Below are 26,584 nucleotides of genomic sequence, written 5' to 3'. Positions count from 1 at the left end.
AAGGAACTAACTTTTACTTCTGGTTTATGGGCTCCCCTGGTGTCTCAGATGATAAAGTATCTGCCTGCAATGCAGGAGACCTGGGTTTGATGCCTGGGTCTGAAATATATCCTGGAGAAGGGAATGGCAGCCCACTCGCCTGGAGAATCCCATGGACAGAGGAGCCTGGCTGGGTTCATGGGATCACAAAGAGTCTGGCAGGACTGAGTGACTAACATCACCATGGGATTGGTTAAGTATGAATTTCTGAAGGGCACTTTTCTCACCCTGTAATACATTGCAAGCTTTGGAAATTTTATTATGCAGATATATCCATACAATAATAAATACTGAAGCAACCAAATTGAAAGATTATTTGAGAATAGTGTCAATAATTATGGGCTTCCCTGGTGGTTCAGTGGTAGAATATGCTTGTAATGCAGGAGATGTGGGCTTGATTCCTGGGTCAGAAAGATCCCCTGGAGAAGAAAATGGCCACCCATTCCAGCATTCTTGCCTGGAAAATCCCATGGACAGTGGTGCCTGATGGGCTAGTCCATGTGATTTAAAATAGTGATATTTATATTAGCAATCTCCTGGACATATATTTGATTAAACTATCAAAATAAGCACAAGCTATATGAGAAGAGTTTATTAAAAATATTTTAATTAAGATGAAAATTTGCAAAAACAAAAAATAAATGATGGAATTTATATTTTAAGATTTTGATATGTTAATTTTGGGCTCCCTTAGTGGCTCAGCAGGTAAAGAATCTGTCTGCAATGAAGGAGACCTGGATTTGATATCCGGGTTGGAAAAATCCCCTGGAGGAAGGAATGGTGACACACTCCAGTATTCTTGCCTGGAGAATGCTATGGACAGAGGAGCCTGGTGGAATCCATGGTGTCACAACGAGTCAAGGATCACTGAGTGACTGACATCATGTTTATTTATAATTGCTAAGTAGATAATTGCACTACAAATACACTTTAGCTAACATAGAAAAGGCTTTTAAATTAAAAAAGGCAAATCAAATATAATAAGATGATTGAAATTATATAGATATATGTATATAAGGAAAAAGAAAAGTTGAGCAAGGAGATGTATTTTTATGTTGAATTTCTGAAATACATTTTTAAACTTACATTTTAAAGAGATAAAAATTGAAAGAATGCAATCTTCTAGATGACAGTGGTAGGAGAATCAGATATGAAGGAGGATAGTACACAGGTTACATAAATATAGAAAGTGAAATAACAGGGTGAGTTCACAGAATGTGAAATTTACTAGTTTTCATCTAACATATGTAATGGTTTATATCAAATATATAGCAATTTTCCAAATTATTGCTAGCCTCAAATATCTCATGTGCCCTAACTGGCAATGAAGGTAAAGTTATACTGTAATGAACCTAAAGATGGAAAAATAAGCTCAAATATCTCATGTGCCCTAACTGGCAATGAAGGTAAAGTTATACTGCAATGAACCTAAAGATGGAAAAATAAGCTTTTTTCTTAAGTATAACCCAACAAAGGTCCTGAAGGGATCAGGAATAATGGCTACAAACTGTTGTTCAAATCAAGAAATGTATTCACTCAGGAGAGAATCTCCAAATATATTATTTCTAAATAATTTAAGGATATTATTATCAGTAACTGATGTGCATACACACTATATGAACATATATGTATCATATACCTATGCATATGCTTAATAATGTATCTGTTAGATTCTCTGTCATATAAAGAAAGAGCGTCAAGACATTAAAATGATCTGATCAAAATCATAAAGCAAATTTACTAGTTTTCAGACCATGGCAGAGTGCACAATTACTTGAGAGATTTTCCTCCCTCAAAAAAAAAAAAAAAAAAAAAGGCAACCTATTAGAAGACCTTGAGTCAATGTCAATGTTTAAAGCACATCAACATTAACAAAAAAAACTCCTGAGTGAGTATAGTCTATGAAAACTTTGAGAAACACTAACTTATATGTTTGATGAAATTAGAACTCTAAAAATTGCAATTCTGCATCCAAATACACTTCAATTGCCAAGTCACCATTTCTCCAACTTTTTTTTTTTTTTTTGCAGATGAACCACTTCTCAGCTGTGCCTGTTCTATATTCACCATAACCATGGAGATGAACCATGGAGCAATGTGAATGAGTTTATTCTGCTTGGGTTAACATAGAATCTACTAAAGGATAAAGTAGTATCTGTTATCTTCTTATTTCTATACCTTGGGACTCTGTTGACAAACTTCTTAATTGTGATGACCATACAATACAACCAGACACTTCAGAGCCCCATGTACTTCTTCCTTTTCTACTTATCCTTTGCTGATGCCTGTTTTTCAACAACCACTGCCCCTAGGTTGATTGTAGATTCTGTATCTGAGAAGAAAACCATCTTCTTCAATAAGTGCATGACCCAGATCTCTGCATTTCATTTCTTTGGGTGCATGGAGATCTTGGTACTTGTCCTCATGTCCTTTGATCGCTATGTGGCCATTTGCAAGCTCCTGCGGTACACAACCATCATGAGCCAGTGTGTCTGTGGCACACTGGTAAAACTGGCCTGGATGGGGTCTTGTATCCATGCTTCAGCACAGATTCTCTTGGCTTTGAAATTACCCTTCTGTGGCCGCAAGGTCACACTATTTCTGTAATATGCAACCGTTGTTGAAACTTGCCTGTGGGGATAATTATGTCATCAACCTACTCATAGTGTTTAACAGTGGGGCCATTGCATGGAGAGTTTCCTGTTGTTGCTTATCTCCTATGTTTTCATCTTACGTTCTCTGAGTAACCGTAGCACAGAAGGAAGAAGGAAAGCCCTTTCCACGTGCACCTCCCACATTATTGTCTTATTCTTTGTACCATGTATATATATATGTGCTCGCCCTCTAACTGTATTTCCAGTGGACAAGATGGTGACTGTGTTTTACACTATTGTGACACCCTTGCTCAACCCTCTGATTTAAACTCTGAGGAAAGCAGAAGTCAAACAGGCCATGATAAAGTTATGCTGCAAAAAAAGTCTGACTCGAGATGGCAAAGAGCAGAAGATGCCAACTGCTAATTCTGCCAGAGTTTAAGTATAATTGGACTGATGGAAAAAAGAGAATGATCTCATTCTCTTATGGACAGTATAGATGTACCAGTGGGGCATTTAGGGGAATAGGCAGAATTCAGTTCAGTTCAGTTGCTCAGTCATGTCTGACTCCTTGCGACCCATGAATCGCAGCACGCCAGGCCTCCTTGCCCATCATAAACTCCCGGAGTTTACCCAAACACATGTCCATCGAGTCAGTGATGCCATCCAGCCATCTCATCATCTATCATCCCCTTCTCCTCCTGCCCCCAATCCCTCCCAGCTTCAGCGTCTTTTCCAATGAGTCAACTCTTTGCATGAGGTGGCCAAAGTATTGGAGTATCAGCTTCAGCATCAGTCCTTCCAATGAACACCCAGGATACTGGTTGGATCTCCTTGCAGTCCAAGGGACTCTCAAGAGTCTTCTCCAACACCACAGTTCAAAAGCATCAGGCTGGATGCATGACACAAGTGCTCAGGCCTGGTGCATTGGGAAGACCCAGAGGAATCAGGTGGAGAGGGAGGTGGGAGGGGGGATCGGGATAGGGAATACATGTAAATCCACGGCTGATTCATGTCAATGTATGACAAAAACCACTACAATATTGTAAAGTAATTAGCCTCCAACTAATAAAAAAAAAAAAAGCATCAATTCTTCTGTGCTCAGCTTTCTTCACAGTCCAACTCTCACATCCATACATGACTACTGGAAAAACCATAGCCTTGACCAGACAGGCCTTTGTTGGTAAAGTAATGTCTCTGCTTTTTAATATGCTACCTAGGTTGTTCATAACTATCCTTCCAAGAAGTAAGGATCTTTTAATTTCATGGCTGCAATCACCATCTGCAGTGATTTTGGAGTCCCAAAAAATAAAGTCTGACACAGCTTCCACTGTTTCCCCATCTATTTTGCATGAGGTGATAGAACCAGATGCCATGATCTTAATTTTCTGAATGTTGATCTTTAAGCCAACTTTTTCACTCTTCTCTTTCACTTTCATCAAGAGGCTTTTTAGATACTGGAACTAGAACTGCCATATGACCCAGCAATCCCACTTCTGGGCGTACACACCAAGGAAACCAAATCTGAGAGAGACACGTGCACCCCAATGTTCATTGCAGCACTGTTTATAATAGCCAGGACATGGAAGCAACCTATATGTCCATCAGCAGATGAATAGATAAGGAAGCTGTGGTACATATACACCATGGAATATTACTCAGCCATTAAAAAAAATTCATTTGAATCAGTTCTAATGAGATGGATGAAACTGGAGCCCCTTATACAGAGTGAAGTAAGCCAGAAAAATAAAGAACATTACAGCATACTAACACATATATATGGAATTTAGAAAGATGGTAATGATAACCCTATATGCAAATCAGAAAAAGAGACACAGAAGTACAGAACAGACTTTTGAACTCTGTGGGAGAAGTTGAGGGTGGGATGTTTTGAGAGAACAGCATGTATATTATCTATGGTGAAACAGATCACCAGCCCAGGTGGGATGCATGAGACAAGTGCTCAGGCCTGGTGCACTGGGAAGACCCAGAGGAATCGGGTGGAGAGGGAGGTGGGAGGGGGGATCGGGATGGGGAATACGTGTAAATCTATGGCTGATTCATATCAATGTATGACAAAACCCACTGAAATGTTGTGAAGTAATTAGCCTCCAACTAATAAAAAAATTTTTAAAAATTAAAAAAAATAAAAATTAAAAAAAAAAAAGAGGCTTTTTAGTTTCTCTTCACTTTCTGCCATAAGGGAGGTGTCCTCTGCATATCTGAGGTTATTGATATTTCTCCCAGAAATCTTGATTCCAGCTTGTGCTTCATCTAGCCCACTGTTTCTCATGATGTACTCTGCATATAAATTAAATAACTAGGGTGACAATATACAGTGTTGATGTACTCCTTTTCCTATTTGGATCCAGTTTGTTGTTCCATGTCCAGTTCTAACTGTTGTTTCCTGACCTGCATACAGGTTTCTCAAGAGGCAGGTCAGATGATCTGGTATGCCTATCTCTTTCAGAATTTTCCACAGCTTATTGTGATCCACACAGTCAAAGGCTTTGGCATTGTCAATAAAGCAGAAATATACATTTTTCTGGAACTCTCTTGCTTTTTCGATGTTGGCAATTTGATCTCTGGTTCCTCTGCCTTTTCTAAAACCAGCTTGAACATCTGGAAGTTCATGGTCCATGTATTGCTGAAGCCTGACTTGGAGAATTTTGAGCATTACTTAACTAGCATGTGAGATGAGTGTAATTGTGTGGTGTTTTGAGCATTCTTTGGGATTGCCTTTCTTTGGGATTGGAATGAAAACTGACCTTTTCCAGTTCTGTGGCCACTGCTGAGTTTTCCAAATTTGCTGGCGTACTGCATTCAGCACTTTCACAGCATCACCCTTTAGGATCTGAAATAGCTCAACTGGAATTCCATCACCTCTACTAGCTTTGTTCGTACTGATGCTTTCTAAGGCCCACTTGACTTCACATTCCAGGATGTTTGGCTCTAGGTGAGTGCTCCCACCATCGTGATTATCTGGGTAGTGAAGATCTTTTTTGTACAGTTCTTCTGTGTATTCTTGCCACCTCTTCTTAATATCTTCTGTTTCTGTTAGGTCCATACCATTTCTGTCCTTTATTGAACCCATCTTTGCATGAAATATTCCCTTGATATCTCTAATTTTCTTGAAGAGATCTCTAGTCTTTCCCATTCTGTTGTTTTCCTCTGTTTCTTTGCACTGATCGCTGAGGAAGGCTTTCTTTTATCTCCTGGCTATTCTTTGGAACTCTGCATTAAAATGGGAATATCTTTCATTTTCTCCTTTGCTTTTTGCTTCTCTTCTTTTCATAGCTATATGCAAGGTCTCCTAAGACAACCATTTTGCCTTTTTGCATTTCTTTTCCATGGGGATGGTCTTGATCCCTGTCTCCTGTATAATGTCATGAACCTCCATCCAGAGTTCATCATGTACCCTGTCTATCAGATTTAGTCCCTTAAATATATTTCTCACTTCCACTGTATAGTCATAAGGGATTTTATTTAGGTCATACCTGAATGGTCTAGTGGTTTTCCCTACTTTCTTCAGTTTAAGTCTGAATTTGGCAATAAGGAGTTCATGATCTGAGCCACAGACAGCTCCCGATCTTGTTTTTGTTGACTGTATAGAGCTTCTCCATTTTGGTTGCAAAGAATATAATCAATCTGATTTCGGTGTTGACCATCTGGTGATGTCCATGTGTAGAGTTTTCTCTTGTGTTGTTGGAAGAGGGTGTTTGCTATAACCAGTGCATTCTCTTGGCAAAATTGTATTAGCCTTTGCCCTGCTTCATTTTGTACTCCAAGGCCAAATTTGCCTGTTACTCCTGGTGTTTCTTGACTTCCTACTTTTGCATTCCAGTCCCCTATAATGAAAATGACATATTTTTGGGGCATTGGTTCTAAAAGATCTTGTAGGTCTTGACAGAACTGTTCAACCTCTCCTTCTTCAATGTTACTGGTTCAGGCATAGGTTTGGATTACCATGATATTGAATGGTTTGTCTTGGAAATGAACAGAGATCATTCTGTCATTCTTGAGATTGCATCCAAGTACTACATTTCGGACTCTTTTGTTGACCATGATGGCTACTCCATTGCTTCTAAGGGATTCCTGCCCACAGTAGTAGATATAATGATCATCTGAGTTAAATTCACCCATTCCAGTCCATTTCAGTTTGCTGATTCCTAGAATGTCAACGTTCACTCTTGCCATCTCCTGTTTGACCATTTCCAATCTGCCTTGATTCATGGACCTAACATTCCAGATTCCTATGAAATATTGCTCTTTACAGCATCAGACCTTACTTCTATCACCAGTCCCATCCACAACTGGGTATTGTTTTTGCTTTGGCTCCATCCCTTCATTCTTTCTGGAGTTATTTCTCCACTGATCTCCAGTAGCATATTGGGCACCTACCGACCTGGGGAGTTTCTCTTTCAGTATCCTATCATTTTGCCTCCTCATACTGTTCATGGGTTTCTCAAGGCAAGAATACTGAAGTGGTTTGCCATTCCCTTCTCCAGTGGACCACATTCTGTCAGACCTCTCCACCATGACCTGTCTGTCTTAGATGGCCCCACACAGCATGGCTTAGTTTCATTGAGCTAGACAGGACTGTGGTCTGTGTGATCAGACTGGCTAGTTTTTTGTGATTATGGTTTCAGTGTTTCTGCCCTCTGATGCCCTCTTGCAACACCTACCGTCTTATTTGGGTTTGATGTGGGGTATCTCTTCAAGGCTGCTCCAGCAAAGCACAGCTGCTGCTCCTTACGTTTGACGAGGGGTATATCCTCACAGCCGCCCCTCCTGACCTTGAACATGGAATAGCTCCTCTCGGCCCTCCTGTGCCAGCAAGGTCACCACTCCTTGGAAGCGGGGTAGCTCCTCTAGGCGGCCGCCTCTGACCCTGGGCGTGGGGTAGCTCGTCTCGGCTGCCACCGCTGGTCGAATTAGCACCCAGCAAAATCTGTATTGTTTTATCCAATGTCTCAGAGAGAGAACCTGAAGTTCCATCATTTTTGTGGAGGCACAAGCCCATTCCTCACGTCTGCTGTCTGCTTTGATGTTTCTGCTTATGAACCACATCCTGTTTTTTCTATAGGTTTAACTTCTGATTTTGTACATTATTGTGTGTGTTTGTGTGTGTGTGTTTAATTTCTTATCCAAGTTTAATAGTTTGTCCCTGATTTCTATCATCCATTTTGTTGGTAAACCAGCTCTGAAACTACCGGTCTGTATCATATACTTTCTGGCTCAAAAGTCAGTGGCATAGTGTCACACCCAGAAACCTATGGTCCCCAAGGAGCATAAATATCAACTATTTAAGCCTCTATTTGGTGCTTGTCTCCTCTCTATAATACTCCTAAAAATTAGCTTTTCCTTTGCCTGAGTATGTAGAGGGAAATAACGCCTCACTTTTTATTCAAATCAGATAATTCCAGTCATAACAAAGATATTCACTGTATTGATACATAATTTCTCTCTATATACATTAGTATGTTTTGTTCATCATGTTGATTATTATTTTCATATTTCTTAGTTTTTTATACATGTCTGTTTTTGTATTTTAAGTTCATGGACACTTCTCTCATCTTTGTTTACTTCTGAATGGTTGACTATTTTATAAAGCTGTTAGTTATATTATAAAAACTAACATCTCATGGATGAAATCATACATATGAAAAAGGCAATAATTGACAAATAAAATAGAACTAATGTCATAATGTGTGTGTGTGTGCTCAGTTGCTCATTTGTGTCTGACTGTTTCGAGACCCATGGCCTGCACCCTGCCAGGCTCTTTTGTCCATGTGATTCTCCAGGCAAGAATACTGGAGTGAGTTGCCATTTCCTTATCCAGGAGATGTTCCTGACTCAGTGGTGAAACCTGCGTTTCTAGCATCTCCTGTATTGGCAGGCAGAGTCTATGCTACCTGGGAAGCTCATATTTTTCATGCATCTCACTAAATTTGCATTCTTGTTTGAGTACTGTTAACTAATGAGTATCAACAGTAGGAGCCAGTTCACAAGGGAACAGACATTGAGTCTATCTCTGAGAATAAATATAATCAAGACTATTTTGCTGTAGTTGAAACTCCAGTACTTTGGCCACCTGATGTGAAGAACTGACTCATTGGAAAAGACCCTGATGCTGGGAAAGACTGAAGGTAGGAGAACAAGGGGATGACAAAGGATGAGATGGTTAAGTGGCATCACCAACTCTATGGACATGAGTTTGAGCAAGCTCTTGGAGTTGATGATGGACAGGGAAGCCTGGCGTGCTGCAGGCCATGGGGTCACAAAGAGTTGGACACGACTGAGTGACTGCACTGACTGATTTCCCTATAGATCTGAAAAGTGAACTGTAAACTGTGGCAGATGAACTCATATGATGCCACTTTGAGATGTTTTGCATGAGCATGTCTCTGGGAATCTCAGCACTAATGGACGTTTAGACTCTGACAATCAAAGTGTAGAAGATCTGATTATATTCTCTTCTGTAATAACTTTCTATGGTTAAAGATGGAAAATGGTCTTATTGCTGTGATCATTTCTAAGAATCTTTGCAAGCCTGTTTTCTGTCTCTCAATTATTCTTCCTCTGGATATATTTATAGCTTATCCCCTTAATACTTTTGATTTATTATTAAAATATATCTTCTTAATAATGACTTTTCAGACTACTTCATAAAATTGCAACGCCCACCCAGTAACCTTCTATATCTCCTGCTCCTCCATCTCTGCTTAATTTTTCTCCTTAGCACTTATCATTCTCTAACCCATCATACAGTTTATTCATTTTTTTCTGGTATATATAATACAATATACTTTTATGATGGTAGAAATTTGTGTCCTAAAAATACTATTACATCTCCAGTGCCTAGAATAACACCTAGCATAATGTAAAAGGTCAAGTATCTGTTGAGCTAATAAATAAATAACTGTATAAACATATATAAACCACCAGAGACTAGAGAGTGGCATGGAATGGATTGTCTTAGTTCAGAAGGAACCGTATTATAATACCAAATAATAAAGAGCAGAAGGAAAAATAAAGAATATAATTATGAAGAGAAGACATAAAGAAAGCCATAATCTGGTCCTTTGACTAGAAGAACAAAATTAATAATCCCCTGTAATGTGGTGGTATTTACATAAGTATTTATGTATTTGCCATAAGTTATTTATTGTATGTTTAAAATGGTGCAGTCTATTGTATGTAAATCACACTTTAAGAAGTTCAATTAAATATAAAAATATGTAAAAAACATTTTCTTTTCGTTTTTCTCTTATACCTTCCTTTATCTAATGACTGATTTCAAAATGCTATAGGAATTATAGAAATTTTAATTTTTAGTTTTCATTGTCTTTAGTTATATTTCACCAGTATCATCAGGATTTATATAATAATTAATATATCTAACAGTAACAGTTTCTAGAATATGAAACTAGGAGAAGTTAAGAAATGTGCTTAAAGCCACAGAAACATAAGTCATGAAGCTAGAATTCAAATAGATCACATCTATTTGAACCTTTATCTACATTCAGGACTTCTGTAATTAGGAAAGATTTGACTTAAAGGACAGAGTCTTTGGTAACTTTTCATAGTCTATACCTCCATGTGAATATGAAAGTGTGTTTTTTTCTTGGAGTAGGGTACATGAGGACCTCTTCGTAACTGAAATGGAAGCTGTCCCATTAGGACAGAGTAGGAAGTGAGGAGTGCTCTCTGGGCAGAATCTTCCATTTGACAATCTTGTCTGAGATTAATTAGCCTCATGGTTTGCTGTGATTCTGGATTAACTGAATTCAATAGCTCATTTAGCAAATCCTTCAGGGTTGGGTGGGAAGGGTGAAGACATTTTCCTTCAAAGCCTCGGCAAATAACTTTTCATGAAATCCCTATAAATATCTGTTGGAGGAAGAGGAAATGTTTAATTCACATGCTTTGCCAGAGAATTATTTGGGGTAATGGATATGACTATTTAAAAATAGGTTTATCACAGAATAGTGACAATATTTCCTATTTATTCTAGAAATTTCTAAGAGCAGAGTAAGAAACTTTCTGCCAGCATTACAGATCCTTTTGAAGAGTCTAACTCAGGCTTTCTAGGCAGGGTTGGTATCTATGGGATATCTTCTCTCCCTGTAGGTCCTTAGACAGAAAGCAGAGTGGATCTATTTGGAGTACAATTTACATGTTGCAAATACTGAGCATGATTTGTCTTCAAAGTAAATCGGTATTGAAGGATTAAGAGCTCATAGCTCTTTTTTTTTTCCCCCACAAAGGAAAAAGGTAAGTTTTCAAGCCTAACTGAACAATTTCCTTTTTCTTGACTCCCATTCAAGACTGGGTCAGTTGCCCCTACCCAGTTCTGTCTCCTGAGAAACCTCATGTTCAAGAAACACATTTCCCTTGAGGGGGAATTAAAATCCTTGAGAAGATTTTAATATTTGGGGGATCCTCTTCTTTCATTGGTTTCTGCTTAATGCAACACTGGCTCAGCCCCAAGTTCTTATCCAAAAGGGGACACATTGAAGGGAGCAAAGGCACAGTACTCTATACCTCCACCTTTCTTATTTACAAAGCTTAAGAACAGGAAAAGGACAAGGGCACGGATTAATGACACGCAGTGGGTGTGCACTAATGCTGGTGATGTTGTGGTGCTTATTGTCCTAATTATTACGCTAACATTCCCTGTCCAGGACACACCATCATCCCTACTTACAGCCCCAAATTGCATTCTCTTTCTGGGATTGGGAGGACTGGAGAAGAGAAAGATCAACTCTCTCGTGAAATCCAGGGATAAACTACTCTTTATCCCTAATGTGGGTCTTCACTCACCCTTGTCTTGTGAGGTTTGCCCTATCTCATCCCCTGGTTCTTCTTTTTCTGGCTCTTTCCCACAGTCAGATTTTCCCTTTTGCTCTGATTCCTGCCACCACTCTCTATCCTCTACTCCTCACCATTATTTTTCAGATATACATCTAAAATGCTGATCTCTTTGACCCATCCTGAAGTTTGCACCCATTTACAAGTCAGAACATGAACTAAACATGTCAGAGATTTACTTCTTTACCTGCTTATGATTTTCCGGCTTTATGTTGGCTCCTCCTGGATGGCTGGAGACTGATGTTTTATGTAACAGTGTGGAGCAGAGTCTTAGCAAGAATTGCCATGGAGCACAAATGTTTCAGTTCTAGTCCTGGTTCCTCTCTGACTATTCTCTGCTGAATCCTGCCTCCCAGCTTAACTTCAAGTAAACAAAATAAAATAATATGAACTGGTCTCAGTATGACAGTCTCTAGGTCCATCCACATCTCTGCAAATGGCACAATTTTGATCCTTTTATGTCTGAGTAATATTCCATTGTGTATATGTGCCACATCTTCTTTATCCATTCCTCTGTTGATGGAGGCTGCTGCCATGTCCTGACTGCAGTAAAAAGTGCTGCAATACACATTGGGGTGCATGTATCTTTTGGAATTATGGTTTTCACGTATAGCAGGAAATAATACAATATTGTAAAACAGCTCTGCTCCAATAAAAATTTAAAAAATAAAACACACACACATGAACTTACCTTATGAGATGGCAAAATCAAATGAACAATAATATTAAAACAAACCTGAGAGGATTGCATAATTCAGTAAATACACACACACACACACACACACACACACACACACACACACACACACACACATATGCACGCCCTGTAAAATGGATAGCCATTAGCTAGCACATTATCTGACAGAGCCAGGCTTAACTGCTGCACGCAGAAGCAGAAGCACTGGCACCGAGTTAGAGGACTCTGAGAGCCACAGTGAGTATCTCAGTCATTGTTCTTGAAAACTACAGTAATCACTTTACTGCATTTATGATGTGCCATGTCTTTAAAATATTCACTTTTCCTTTTCTTTCTTTTGTTCTTTGGCCTTGTCTAATGACATGCAGGATCTTAGTTCCCTGACCAGGGATTGAACCTGTGCCTCCTGCACTGGGAACACAGAGTTTTAACCACTAGACCACCATTTGTAATACTAATGTTTATGAAATATCAGCCTGACTTTATGGTATGTAGTAGCTAATAATTCTTACAATAAAAACACACAGAGAGAGCTCACTCAAAGTGTTACTTTTCATCCACTAAATTTTTGTGCAAGATATTTTATTTAGAATTGAATGAAAATGAAGTACTCTGTGAAAAGACTTACTGAATTTTATGTTTTAGAAATGTAAAAATGATCATGTTTTAGGGCAGTGAACATATTTTCTATAACATTATAGTAATAGATACACATCACTGCACATTTATTCAAATCCATAGACTGTACACCACCAGCAGTGAGCCCTCAGGTAAACCAAGGACTTCAGGAGATCGCAATGTGTCAGTATAGCTTCATCAGTATAACAAATACATCACTCTGGCGGGATAGTTAATAATGGGGTGGAGGTTATATATGTGTTAGGGCAAGGACTGTATGGGAAATCTCTGAACCTTTCTCTTAATTTTATTGTGAACCTAAAACCTCTATAAAAAATAAAGCCTTAAAAATGATAACATTGACAGCACATGATCCTATTAAATATAAAAAAGGATATATTTAATTTTGCTATTTTGCATGAGACTAATTGAAAATGAGCATTTAGGATCCTTCTCTAAGAAGTGAAAGTCACTCACTCATGCCTAATTCTTTGCAACCCATGGACTGTACAGTCCATGGAATTCTCCAGGCCAGAATACTGGAGTGGGTAGCTATTCCCTTCTCCAGGGAATGAAGTAAGAAATCCAAAGTCACCAGTGAATCATATCTGGGGTCACTGAGGGTCCAGACTTTATTTCGTTGGGACCACAGTGGATCAACTTGTATGCGTCCCACTTAGTTTCTTAGTATAGGGGATCGAAAGACATATCTTCCCTGGAAGCTGCATATCTTCAAGAAGGTAGACATTTCATTGCAGATGAGCCTAAAGCCCAATTGGAGATGGGCTTTATACATATATATGTATACATATATATGTATATATATGTACACATATATATACACACATATATGTATACATATATATACATGCATATATATATACATATATATATATGACAATTTTGTTAAACAACTTAGTTATTTCTGTTCTTAGGTAGTGAATAAAAAATAATAAAAGCCGTTCACATATTTTTAGGCCTCTACATTTTATATATCCCTACAAAAACATATTCAAACAATATACTCTTGTTTTCATTGCCTTTGGCTAGGTAGAAAACCTAGTTTTCAAAGTTTTTCTACTATGTCTTTGTTGTTGTTCAGTTGCTATGTCATGTCTGACTCTTTGTCACTCCATGGACTGTATATATCAGGCTTCACTGCCCTCCACGATCTCCTGGAGTTTGTTCAAATTCATGTCCATTAAGTTGGTGATGCTATCTAACCATCTTTTCCTCTGCCACCCCCTTCACCTTTTGCCTTCAGTATTTTCCAGCATCAAGATAATCCAACTAAACTAAAGGTTTCAGTTTGGCTTTCTTTTTATTTGCTTGATAAAGCATTTGCCTTATCATGTCCACTAAAATACTGCTTTCCTCTTTCCTGCCAAAGCCCTCACTCCTCTGAGTTTTATCTATGGATTCTAGACTTTTTCACATCCAAGGGCCTATGTTCCTTCTGCTTTCCTCTTATCATCGGCCTATATTATTGAAGGTGTTATGTACTTTTATTTACTTATATTTAAATACATATTAAAATTTCTGAAAACATCATTCCTAACTTCTGGTCACCATGAGAAAACTGGTGTGATATACAGTCCTAATATGATTTCAGCTACTTGGAAAAGGAACATAATGTTTAAAACAGTTGTGCAGTTCTTTTATAGGTAAATGAAAATTTGAATTGGTATTTTTGGAAAATGAAAAATCCCTCTTGGAAAGCTAACACTCATAATCATAATAGAAGCTCAGTTCAGTTTAGTTCAATTCAGTTCAGTCACTCAGTCATGTCTGACTCTTTGTGACCCTATGTATCACAGCACGCCAGGCCTCCCTGTTCATTGCAAACTCCCGGAGTTTACTCAAACTTATGTCCATCGAGTCAGTGATGCCATCCAGCCATCTCATCCTCTGTCGTCCCCTTCTTCTCCTGCCCCCAATCCCTCCCAGCATCAGGGTCTTTTCCAATGAGTCAACTCTTTGCATGAGGTGGCCAAAGTATTGGAGTTTCAGCTTCAGCATCAGTTCTGCCAATGAACACCCAGGACTGATCACCTTTAGGATGGACTGGTTGGATCTCTTTGCAGTCCAAGGGGCTCTCAAGAGTCTTCTCCAAGACCACAGTGCAAAAGCATCAATTCTTCAGCGCTCAGCTTTCTTCACAGTCCAACTCTCACATCCACACATGACTACTGGAAAAACCATAGCCTTGACCAGATGAAGCTTCGTTGGCAAAGTAATGTCTCTGCTTTTTAATATGTTATCTAGGTTGGTCATAACTTTCCTTCCAAAGAGTAAGCGTCTTCTAATTTCATGGCTGCAATCACCATCTGCAGTGATTTTGGAGCCCCCCCCCAAAAAAAATAAAATCTGACACTGTTTCCACTGTTTCCCCATCTATTTCCCATGAAATGATGGGACCAGATGCCATGATCTTAGTTTTCTGAATGTTAAGCTTTAAGCCAACTTTTTCACTCTCCTCTTTCACTTTCATCAAGAGGCTTTTTAGTTCCTCTTCACTTTCTGCCATAAGGGTGGTGTCATCTGCATATCTGAGATTATTGATATTTCTCCCGGCAATCTTGATTCCAGCTTGTGCTACATCTTACCCAGAGCTTCTCATGATGTACTCTGCATATAAGTTAAATAAGCAGGGTGACAATATACAGCCTTGACATACTCTTTTTCCTATTTGGAACCAGTCTGTTGGTCCATGGCCAGTTCTAACTGTTGCTTCCTGACCTGCATATAGGTTTCTCAAGAGGCAGGTCAGATGGTCTGGTATGCCCATCTCTTTCAGGATTTTCTACAGTTTATTGTGATCCACACAGTCAAAGGCTTTGGCATAGTCAATAAAGCAGAAATATACATTTTTCTGGAACTCTCTTGCTTTTTCAATGATCCAGTGAATGTTGGCAATTTGATCTCTGGTTCCTCTGCCTTTTCTAAAACCAGCTTGAACATCTGGAAGTTCACGGTCCATGTATTGCTGAAGCCTGACTTGGAGAATTTTGAGCGTTACTTTACTAGCGTGTGAGATGAGTGTAATTGTGTGGTATTTTGAGCATTCTTTGGGATTGCCTTTCCTTGGGATTAGAATGAAAACCGACCTTTTCCAGTTCTGTGGCCAATGCTGAGTTTTCCCAATTTGCTGGCATACTGCATTCAGCACTTTCACAGCATCACCCTTTAGGATCTGAAATAGCTCAACTGGAATTCCATCACCTCCACTAGCTTTGTTCGTACTGATGCTTTCTAAGGCCCACTTGACTTCACATTCCAGGATGTTTGGCTCTAGGTGAGTGCTCCCACCATCGTGATTATCTGGGTCGTGAATGGAAGTAACCATTTCAATTGAAGGTACTGTATATCTGCATCGTCCATATGTTTTGCACATACTGAATTATCTAACCTTCATAGCAATCCTGAAAGATAGATTGCATTATCGTATATTTTCATGGCTGGAGAAAATGAAATGCATAGATTCAAGGAATTTGTTAAATATTACACTCTTATAAGCAGCAGGTGGAGTGTGAATCTAGGCAGTGCGGCCTCAGATTCTGTGCTAACTCACCTCTCAGACCTGATATAAAACCTGACTCTCTTCAGTTAAAGTTCACCTCTTTAAAAAATTCTGAATTTTTCACTGATCAATGTACTCTTTAGGTATTTGTACTTTTTTCTCTGTAGATGGTTTCTACTCTTATAACATCGATCGTATGACGACTAACATAATTAATGATCTTATCTCTAAGTACCTTAAAACTCATATTAAACTTTTAGGAACAGGGGGGATGTTTTCCACATTCCTCATGATAACTCCAGATCATTTCAATTCAGTATTTAAAATGAAAGATAATTATGGAATTATGGAAGGTAAGTGAGTGGAGACTGTATTATTATTTTAAAGGTTTTTCAGAATATAGATTACCTTAAAATGGGAAAATTGACCGCTTGTATTTTATGAAAAGGAATAAAGTTACAGAAGAAGAAAAGATGCAAAGTCATAAAAGTGCAAGTAGCAGAGACTGAGACTGACATAATTCTTACTTAATGAGCCACATCCTTCTTCATTTTATCTGCACAGTAACCATGATTATGTCTAAAGTGATTTTCCCAAGATTTTGCAACTAGTAAATAGTAAATCTGGGATTTAAACCCAGACAAACTGACTCCAGCAACTGTATTCTTTACCAAGAAATATCATTTTGCTAGATTAATATCAATTGTAAATAAAATATCAAGATTACATAATATAAGACAACAAAAGATAAAACATACTCAGGACAATATGTTTTCATAAACATGTGCTAAAAATATAAAATTTGGCTTATAATGTAATTTAATATACATATAATAAAAATACATCTTAACTAACCAAGTGAGCTAATACAATAAGCTTTTTATGCTTTGCTTATATGTGCATCAATTTTCTGCAAAATTCTAAAACTTTATATATCATTAAGCCAATGCATAAACTATGGAAATTATAGTAATATGTGAAAATTATTATAATAATTCTAAGTTAAAGTCAGGAACTACAATGATGGTTTCAATCAAACTATATATGATATTAGCAAATATCTGAAATAGAAAAAATATATTACTGTATATTGGAATTGCAGGATTTTTTTCAAACAATATCTTTAGGAAAATATCCTGGAAAATTTAGAGTAGAAAGAGACATATGTTAGTAAGATTATATATTAGATTATACACATATTGGAAATTTTACAAGTTAAATCCATAGGCAGAAAGGCTCAGTACTTTAACAAGGTAAGTTCATGTATACTCAAGTATACATGAACAAGTATATACAAACAAGTATAATCAAGAGAGTAAATAGTATTTTCCCAAATTATATAAACCTTAGTGTATTATCCACACATTTGTTATATTATGACCATCAGTGAAACTGACATCCTGAACACAAGAGGCATAGGTAAAAATTGTCAGAGCATATTTCAACCAAGATTCCAGTGGAGTCAGGTATAATAGACACAAAAATGAACCAAACTAAGAAAGGTTTCTTCAGCAGGGACTCTAATAATACTAGCACTTAATATTGAAATAATACTATTTAGATATTAGAGAACACAGAAAACATACATAATGCCTGGAATATACATGTTTATATTGATGTCTATGTGGATACAAAATCGTCTTTAAATTTTTAAGAAAATTCAGAATAAGATATGGCAAGTATTTACACTCCATCTCTCATCTGAAGGCTAAATTTTGAAGTGTAAAAGTCATTTGCCCAAGGAAAATACTAGTTCTGGAATTCGCAATCTTGGTTGGAATAAAAAATTTTAAAGGCCCTTCATTCTGTATTCTCAAAATTCAAAAAACTTTTATCCAAATTTGATCTAAGGCTGCTAACTTCTGAATCATGGATAGATCTGGGTGAGATTTGGACATGTGCAGATTTCCAGAGATTCATATCAGATTAAAGGCATTTGGAATTAACAGAGCATGAAACAGAAACTAGGACTCTAGAATTCAGTCCACTTATCTTCCCGAGATGTCTATTCTTTTCTTCTTTCTGCAGATTAAACCTTTAAACCTTTGTCAACTACACCTTATCTACAATCACTACCATGTCAGTGAATAACAGTGTGACTGAATTCATTTTCTTTGGCTTAACACAGGATGTAGGAAAGCAGAAAGCAATATTTGGGGTCTTCTTGGTCCTATACCTTGCAACACTGTTGGGGAACTTTCTTATTGTAGTGACTATTAAGACAAGCAGGGCATGGGAGTCCCATGTATTTCTTCCTGTTCTATTTGTCTTTTGCTTATGCCTGCTTCTCTATAACCACAGCCCCCAGGTTAATTGTGGATGCCCTTTCTCAGGAGAAAACCATTTCTTACAATGAGTGCATGACCCAGATCTTTGCAGCCCATTTCTTTTCTTTTTTTTTTTTTATTATTATTTTTTTTTCCAGTGGGTTTTGTCATACATTGATATGAATCAGCCATGGATTTACATGTATTCCCAATCCCGATCCCCCCTCCCACCTCCCTCTCCACCCGATTCCTCTGGGTCTTCCCAGTGCACCAGGCCTGAGCACTTGTCTCATGCATCCCACCTGGGCTGGTGATCTGTTTCACCATAGATAGTATACATGCTGTTTTTTTGAAATATCCCACCCTCACATTCTCCCACAAAGTTCAAAAGTCTGTTCTGTATTTCTGTGTCTCTTTTTCTGTTCTGCATATAGGGTTATCGTTATCACCTTTCTAAACTCCATATACATGTGTCAGTATGCTGTAATGTTCTTTATCTTTCTGGCTTACTTCACTCTGTATAAGGGGCTCCAGCTTCATCCATCTCATTAGGACTGGTTCAAATGAATTCTTTTTAATGGCTGAGTAATATTCCATGGTGTATATGTACCACAGCTTCCTTATCCATTCATCTGCTGATGGGCATCTAGGTTGCTTCCATGTCCTGGCTATTATAAACAGTGCTGCGATGAACATTGGGGTGCACGTGTCTCTTTCAGATCTGGTTTCCTCTATCAAGCTACCAACGGTATTTTTCACAGAACTAGACCAAAGAATTTCACAATTTGTATGGAAATACAAAAAACCTCGAATAGCCAAAGTAATCTTGAGAAAGAAGAATGGAACTGGAGGAATCAACCTGCCTGACTTCAGACTCTACTACAAAGCCACAGTCATCAAGACAGTATGGTACTGGCACAAAGACAGAAATATAGATCAATGGAACAGAATAGAAAGCCCAGAGATAAATCCACGAACCTATGGACACCTTATCTTTGACAAAGGAGGCAAGGATATACAATGGAAAAAAGACAACCTCTTTAACAAGTGTTGCTGGGAAAACTGGTCAACCACTTGTAAAAGAATGAAACTAGAACACTTTCTAACACCATACACAAAAATAAACTCAAAATGGATTAAAGATCTAAATGTAAGACCAGAAACTATAAAACTCCTAGAGGAGAACATAGGCAAAACACTCTCCGACATAAATCAATGCAGCCCATTTCTTTGGATGCATGGAGATCTTTGTGCTCATCCTTATGGCCTTTGATCACTACATAGCCATCTGTAAACCCTTGCAACATACAGCCATCATGAGCCGGCACCTCTGTGGTATACTGGTGATTCTAGCCTGGGTGGGGTCTTGTATTCACTCTTCAGCACAGATTTTCCTGGCTTTGAGGTTGCCCTTCTGTGGCCCCAATGTGATTGACCACTATTTCTGTGACTTGCAGCCCTTGTTGAAACTTGCCTGCATGGACATTTCTGTGATAAATTTGCTTGTTGTTTCTAATAGTGTGGCCATATGCATGGTGAGTTTCATGCAGAAGGAAGGTGAAAAGTCCTTTCTACATGCACCTCCCACTTCATTGTGCTTGTCATATTTTTTGGTCCATATATATTCATATACACATGCCCACCAACCACATTTCCAAAGGACAAGATGGTGGCTTTATTTTATACAATTGGGACACCCTTACTTAATCCACTGATCTATTCACTAAGGAATGAAGAAGTGAAAAATGCCATGAAAATGTTATGGTGTAGCAAAGCATGACTTTAGTTGATAAGTGTATATATAGAAATCCTTGTCTATATTTCCTTAATGATTTAGTTTTGCTTTATGGACAGAAGAGATAGCATATTTTTGTCTAGAAGCATGAGTAAAGAAATACATGGATATAAAGACAGAGATACACAGTATCTTTATTCTGAGAAGATTGCATTAGAAAATAAATTTTGAACAACCTCTGATTACTCTTACTTTAATTCTATCAACATCAGACCATAATCATATGATAATTTAGTCTCCTGTACAAACATTTCTTCAGAGAGAAATGGACTAATGGCAGAATATGTGTGTGTGTGTGTGTGTGTACATATTGATTATTTTTCTAGATTGTATTCTAATTCCTATGAATGTGGTCATATGAGCTTGTCCATAAGGGACTGGAACTTTACAGAATCAAGGTTGCTGTCTTGACAACCTAACAGTTAGAGAAGATTCTCTGAGAAAAGGCTACTCTGGAAATCAGTGCTGAATCCACCTCACTAGTGTGTCTACACTGATGACCCTCAAACTCCTATAAAAGTTGGAACTATCAGTGAAAACCTAGACTGTCACTGAAAAACCTCTTAAAAAAATCTTGAATAGTTAAGAAGATGAAGAGTCTTATATTTGGCTTAATAGGAAATAACAGCCAGTCAGTCAATTACCCTTCAGAGTCTTTCACATTGTTCTTCACAAAGGGGAGGGAAGAGGAAATAAGAGTTTGGCAGCAAGGACAGAAAACGGTGCTTTATAAAGAAAGGGCAAGTGAAAGGAAGTGGTCACTCTATCCACATAGGAGAGAAGAAGCTTCATCTCCCTTGTATTTTGAGAATCACTTTCGGGAATATGAACATTTGCAGGAAATAATGAAATTTCAGGCTCTTCCCATACCATTAAGTCTTCTCTGTTATATTCATTTGTGTACAGGAAAGAAGCTTTTTTTTTTTTTTCTTTTGCTTCCCCATGACATCTGAAAACTCAAGTTTCAGTGTTCTGGGAAGAACGTGAAATTGAAAGCTTAGCACTTCTCAAAATCGGATTTTATTTTATATGAAGTTATTTAAACAGTGTGTGTTTGAATATAGCTTAATATATAGATAATGTTCACTCACCACTCCCACTGCCGCAACCACTCTATAATCTCATGATAAAGTACTGTCACACTATTTTAGAACCTGAACTTATAATTCCAATTCAAATTGGCACCAAGAATATTATTTTGTGATATTTAGGTATCATTTGATACTTAAGCATTGTTTTAAGGGAAGCATTTCTGTCAAGTGAAGACAAAATGTTATTATGTTGCACCTAAGATCCCCAATAGCTTTAATATAAAAAGTAGTGACAGGAAAAAAAATATTTAAGACCAAAAATGACATCTGTCAGAGCTTTTAATATCATATTCACAAGTTATAAACTTGTTATACACTCCCTCCAAACAAGTAGTCCCCATTTTTCTAATTTAATGTCTAAAGTTCTGTTTTTAAAGCATTTCCATTTGATCTTACGCTGTGCTGTGCTTAGCTGTTCAGTCGTGTCTGACTCTTTGTGACCACATTGACTCCAGGCTCCTCTGTTCATGCATATTTTCTAAGAAGAATACTGGAGTGGGTTGCCATGCCCTCCTCCAGGGGATCTCCCCAACCTAAGGATTGCATTGTAGGCTGGTTCTTTACCAGCTGAGCCACCAGGGAAGCCCAAAAATATTGGAGTGGGTAGCTTATCCCTTCTCCAGGGGATCTTCCCAACTCAGGAATTGAACTGGGGTCTCCTGCATTGCAGGCAGATTCCTTACCAGTTGAGCTGCCAGGGAAGCCTCTGGTTTTATAAAGATTACATTAAGTGTTACTGGTTCTTGAGTTGTTCAGTCCTGTCCAACTCTTTGTAACCCCATGTCAGGCTTCCTTGTCCTTTACTATCTCCCAGAGTTTGCTCTAAGTCATGTCCATTGAGTTGATGATGCCATTCAACCATCTCATTCTCTGTCTCCTCCTGCCCCCAATTTTTCCCAGCATCAGGGTCTTTTCCAATGAGTCAGATCTTTGCTTCAGGTGCCCAAAGTATTGGAGTTTCAGCTTCAGCATCAGTCCTTCCAATGAATATTCAGAGTTGATTTCCTTTAGGATTGACTGCTTTGATCTCTTTGCCTTCCCAGGGTTTTCTCCAACACCAACAAGGGTTTTCTCCAACACCACAGTTCAAAAGCGTCAAACTTTTGGCACTCAACTTTTATGGTCCAAACCTCACATCCAAACATGACTACAAGATAAACCATAGCTTTGATTACACAGACCTTTGTCGTCAAAGAGACATCTCTGATTTTTAATACACTCTCTAGGTTTGTCATTGCTTTCCTTCCAAGGAACAAGCATCTTTTAATTTCATGGCTACAGTCACCATCTACAGTGATTCTGGAGCCCAAGAAAATAAAGTCTTTACTTCTTCCATTAAGGTGGTGTCATCTTAAGTAAACAAGACATAATCCAAATATAACTTTCATTCTTTTCTCTTGTTGTTTATTCAAATTTAATATACTGGGGAACTATTTACCCATGCTTGAATAAAACCTCAGAGGTATCAGCATTGCATACAATATCTAAGTCCCTCATACATGTTTGATCTTGCTTCTGGCCTCTCTCTGCCTGGATCACTATGTTCCATTCACTCTGTTATTTTACATTTCCTTAAAAACACCATGATATTTCTTGAATTAGAGTTTTCTTTCTCCAGAATCTTCATTTCATTTATCTTCACATGATTGTTTTCTTCTGACCATTTTTGTAACTACTCAGCTTGTTGGTATTACAATATTAATATGGCTCATAACTTTTTTCTAATCAGAATTCTAAATTCAGAATTTCTAAACAGAATTTTAATCAGTTTAAAAGATACATGCTAATAGAATCCTTTTCTGACTGCCCAATATGAAGTACCTTCCATGAAATAATCACAGCCTTCCATTTCCATTAACTCTATTATCATGTTCATTTTCTGCCCTTTTGTTTCAGTTACTTTTAATTTTATTGTTTCTTTTTATGCCTCAACCATCTGAATTGGGCTATTTGAAAAATACAGGTTCTTGTGTTTTATATTCATACAACAGATATTTGTTGAAAAATGAATCCGTGGGAAGGATAAATAAAAATCCCTTCTGGGCTTCCTTAGTATCTCAGTGGTAAAGAATCCACCTACTGATGCAGGAGATGTGGGTTCCTGATCTGCGAAGGTCACACATGCCACAGAGCAATCAAGCCCTGGTACCACAATTATTGAGCCTGTGCTCTAGAGCCTGTGAACTGAATCCACTGAAGCCCACAAGCTGTAGACCCCATGCCCCGCAACAAAAGAAGTCACCACAATGGGAAGCCCATGCATAGGAACTAGAGGGTAGCCCCTGCTCGCAGCTACTAGAGAAAAACCCATGAGGCAATGAAGACTCAGCACAGTCAAAAATAAATAAAAAATTTAAAAAAAAATCCCTTCCTGCAGACTTGTCCAGTCTAGACCGGTATGGAAAGTAATAAAAGTCAGAGGATAATTATACAAAATAAACTTGCTTTTGGTCATTGTTACTAAGAAAATGAAAACATTGACATAGAGAATAATGGTGAGAGTATAAGAAGCATTTAATAAAGTCACAGAGAAAGGCTCTCTAAAGTAATGACACTTCATCTCATACCAGAAGTTTGAGAGTAGTCACCTAAGTAGGATGAAGGCTTGTTTTGATAGAGAAGCAAAATCTTTCACAAATCTAAGAAGTGAAGTGAAGTCACTCAGTTGTGTCCGACTCTTTGCAATCCCATGGACTGTAGCCTACCATGCTCCTCTGTCCATGGGATTTTCCAGGCAAGAGTACTGGAGTGGGTTGATATTTTCTTCTCCAGATGATCCTCCTGACTCAGGGATCGAGCCCAGGTCTCCCGCATTGTAGGCAAACGCTTTGCCGTCTGAGCCCCCAGGGAAGTCCTGAGGACAGATGACAAATCTTAGGATGTCTGATGCACACTGAGGGGTCAGGTGAGGCACTCAAGATGTGATTGGAGATTTAAAGGAAGTAGAAAGATTAACCAGGAAATTCTAGTACAAGGCAAGGAGATTCTAAATAATCGATAAACAATAAACAAAATGGTTCATTAAGATTTTAAAACTGTGTACACTGCACTTTCGAAAGTCAGGGGGTCACTAAGAATGAGTCCTAGAAAAACACCTAAATATGATACTAAACTTTGGTTATAAAAAGTTCACTTTTTCACAAAAAATAATCCATCAGAAGTGGAAGTGGTTCTGCTGAGAAATGGCTATATTTTCTCATTACTGATAATGAAGTTTGTTCTGATAATGATATACCAATAATGAGAGTTTGTTATCCAGGTTTGTGATAGAACTATCAAAATCCATTTAGAATTATGTTTATGGAAATGAATTAAAAATAAAAATAATGAAAATAGGAATAACAGCAAGAAATTTGACATTTTTTTAGAATGAACTTTTCCATCAGTTCTCCTTTCTCATGTTATTTCTTTTAAAATAATTGTGTTTATTTGCATTTTGATTTAAGCTATTGAGATATTTTCTGAAACATCATGTAATCATAATTAAAAAATAAATGGGAAAAGTGAAAAAATAGGAAAGCAATGGGAAGCTAAAGAAGAATAGAAAGCAGTAAGAGTGTCATAATCCTTAAATTATAATCCTTAATCATAATCATAATCCTTAAATCCATAAACACTATAAATCAAAAATCAAATTTATGTTTTTAAGAACTCTCTCTGGTTGTTAGTGGGGAATGGATAGTTTTATTACCCCCACATTTCTGAAAGAACAGAGTTCTCTTTAACAGAAACAAATGACATTCTGAGCATGACAGTCACTTGCCAACCTAACTCCCCTGTTTCATCCACAGTTTTCTCATGGCATTTTTCACCTCCGTATTCCTCAGGGTGTAGATCAAGGTATTTAACATGGGTGTGATGATGGAATCAGACTCGGCCATCACCTTGTCTATGGGATAGGTGGCCACAGGCCTGACATACAAAAACATACAAGGCACAAAGAACGTGATGACCACAGTGAGGTGGGAGCCACAGGTGGCGAGGGCTTTATGCCCCCCTTCAGAGCTGCAGGACTTCAGGGAGCAGAGGATGACCACATAGGAAGTGATGAGGATGAGGAAGATGGGCACACACATCACCCCGCTGTTAAGGATGACTAAGAGACCCAGGGTGCGGGTGTCTATGCAGGCCAGTTTCAACAGTGAGAAGCTGTACTACGACATGGAAAAATCCGCCATCCAGGCCCCTCCCAGCAACAGGCAGCACATCCGGGGCCTCATGATGGTCACATAGTGAAGAGGCTTACAGATAGCCGCGGAGCGGTCATACGCCATCACGGTGAGGAAGATGATGCCCACTCCACCGAAGAAGTGCTCAGTTAGAGCTGGGCCATGCAGCCTTCCAGGGAGATGGTAGTGCTCTCAGAGAGGGAGTCCACAATCAACTTGGGGGCAATGACGGAAGAGAAAGTGACATCCAAAAGGGACAAGGAGGTAAGGAAAAAATGCACGGGTGATCTCAGACTCTGACTCATAACCATGGTTATCACAATGAGGAGGTTTCCCAAAACGGTGGCAAATACATGATTAGAAACACGGCAGAGAGTATTTTCCGCAGCTCTGGATACCTCGTAATGCCCAAAAGAATGAATTCTGTCACATTGTTTTGATTTCCCATGTGTCAGCTGCTGATATGAGCTCCAGCTAAGAGTTAGAAGACCTGAAAAAGCAGCACATGATTTATAACTAGTGATTATTTGGCTTCAAGTATTTCCGGGATCTCAGGGAACTTATTTTTATTTTTATTTTTTATTGTTTTGTTTTTTGTGTCTTTTTTTTTTCCATTTATTCATTGTCCAGCATTTGACTATTAATAACCTGATAAATAAGGAGCTTAAAAGAGAGCTGCTTCTGTAGTGCTAGGTTCTCCCCAGGCTTTTTCCTTCTCTTTTTAAATGGTGTTTCCATGTGAAATACATTTCTCCCTTTTACTGTTATTATTGATTATCATCACCTACCTACTCCAGGCACTAGAATAACACCATAACTGACTCTTTTACAGATGAGGCAACTGATTCTCACAGACGTGAGGCAACATAGCCAAGCTTGTACAGCAAGTGAGTGGTGAAGCCAGAATGTGGACCATAATT

The 26,584-nt window shown here is 38.2% G+C and overlaps 3 pseudogenes; 2 read left to right on the top strand and 1 right to left on the bottom strand.

The window, feature by feature from the left end:
- Nucleotides 1-1,439: 1,439 nt before the first annotated feature.
- Nucleotides 1,440-3,075, top strand: LOC133043182 (olfactory receptor 4C11-like; annotated as a pseudogene).
- Nucleotides 3,076-18,419: 15,344 nt separating this feature from the next.
- Nucleotides 18,420-20,389, top strand: LOC133043401 (olfactory receptor 4C11-like; annotated as a pseudogene).
- Nucleotides 20,390-25,262: 4,873 nt separating this feature from the next.
- Nucleotides 25,263-26,112, bottom strand: LOC133043181 (olfactory receptor 4C6-like; annotated as a pseudogene).
- Between the last annotated feature and the right edge of the window lie 472 nt (nucleotides 26,113-26,584).

The sequence above is a fragment of the Dama dama genome, chromosome 22, assembly GCF_033118175.1.
Source record: "Dama dama isolate Ldn47 chromosome 22, ASM3311817v1, whole genome shotgun sequence".
In the NCBI taxonomy this organism is placed as follows: Eukaryota; Metazoa; Chordata; class Mammalia; order Artiodactyla; family Cervidae; genus Dama; species Dama dama.
Note: the sequence above shows the minus strand (reverse complement) of the source record. Positions and strands in the feature narration are given on the sequence as shown.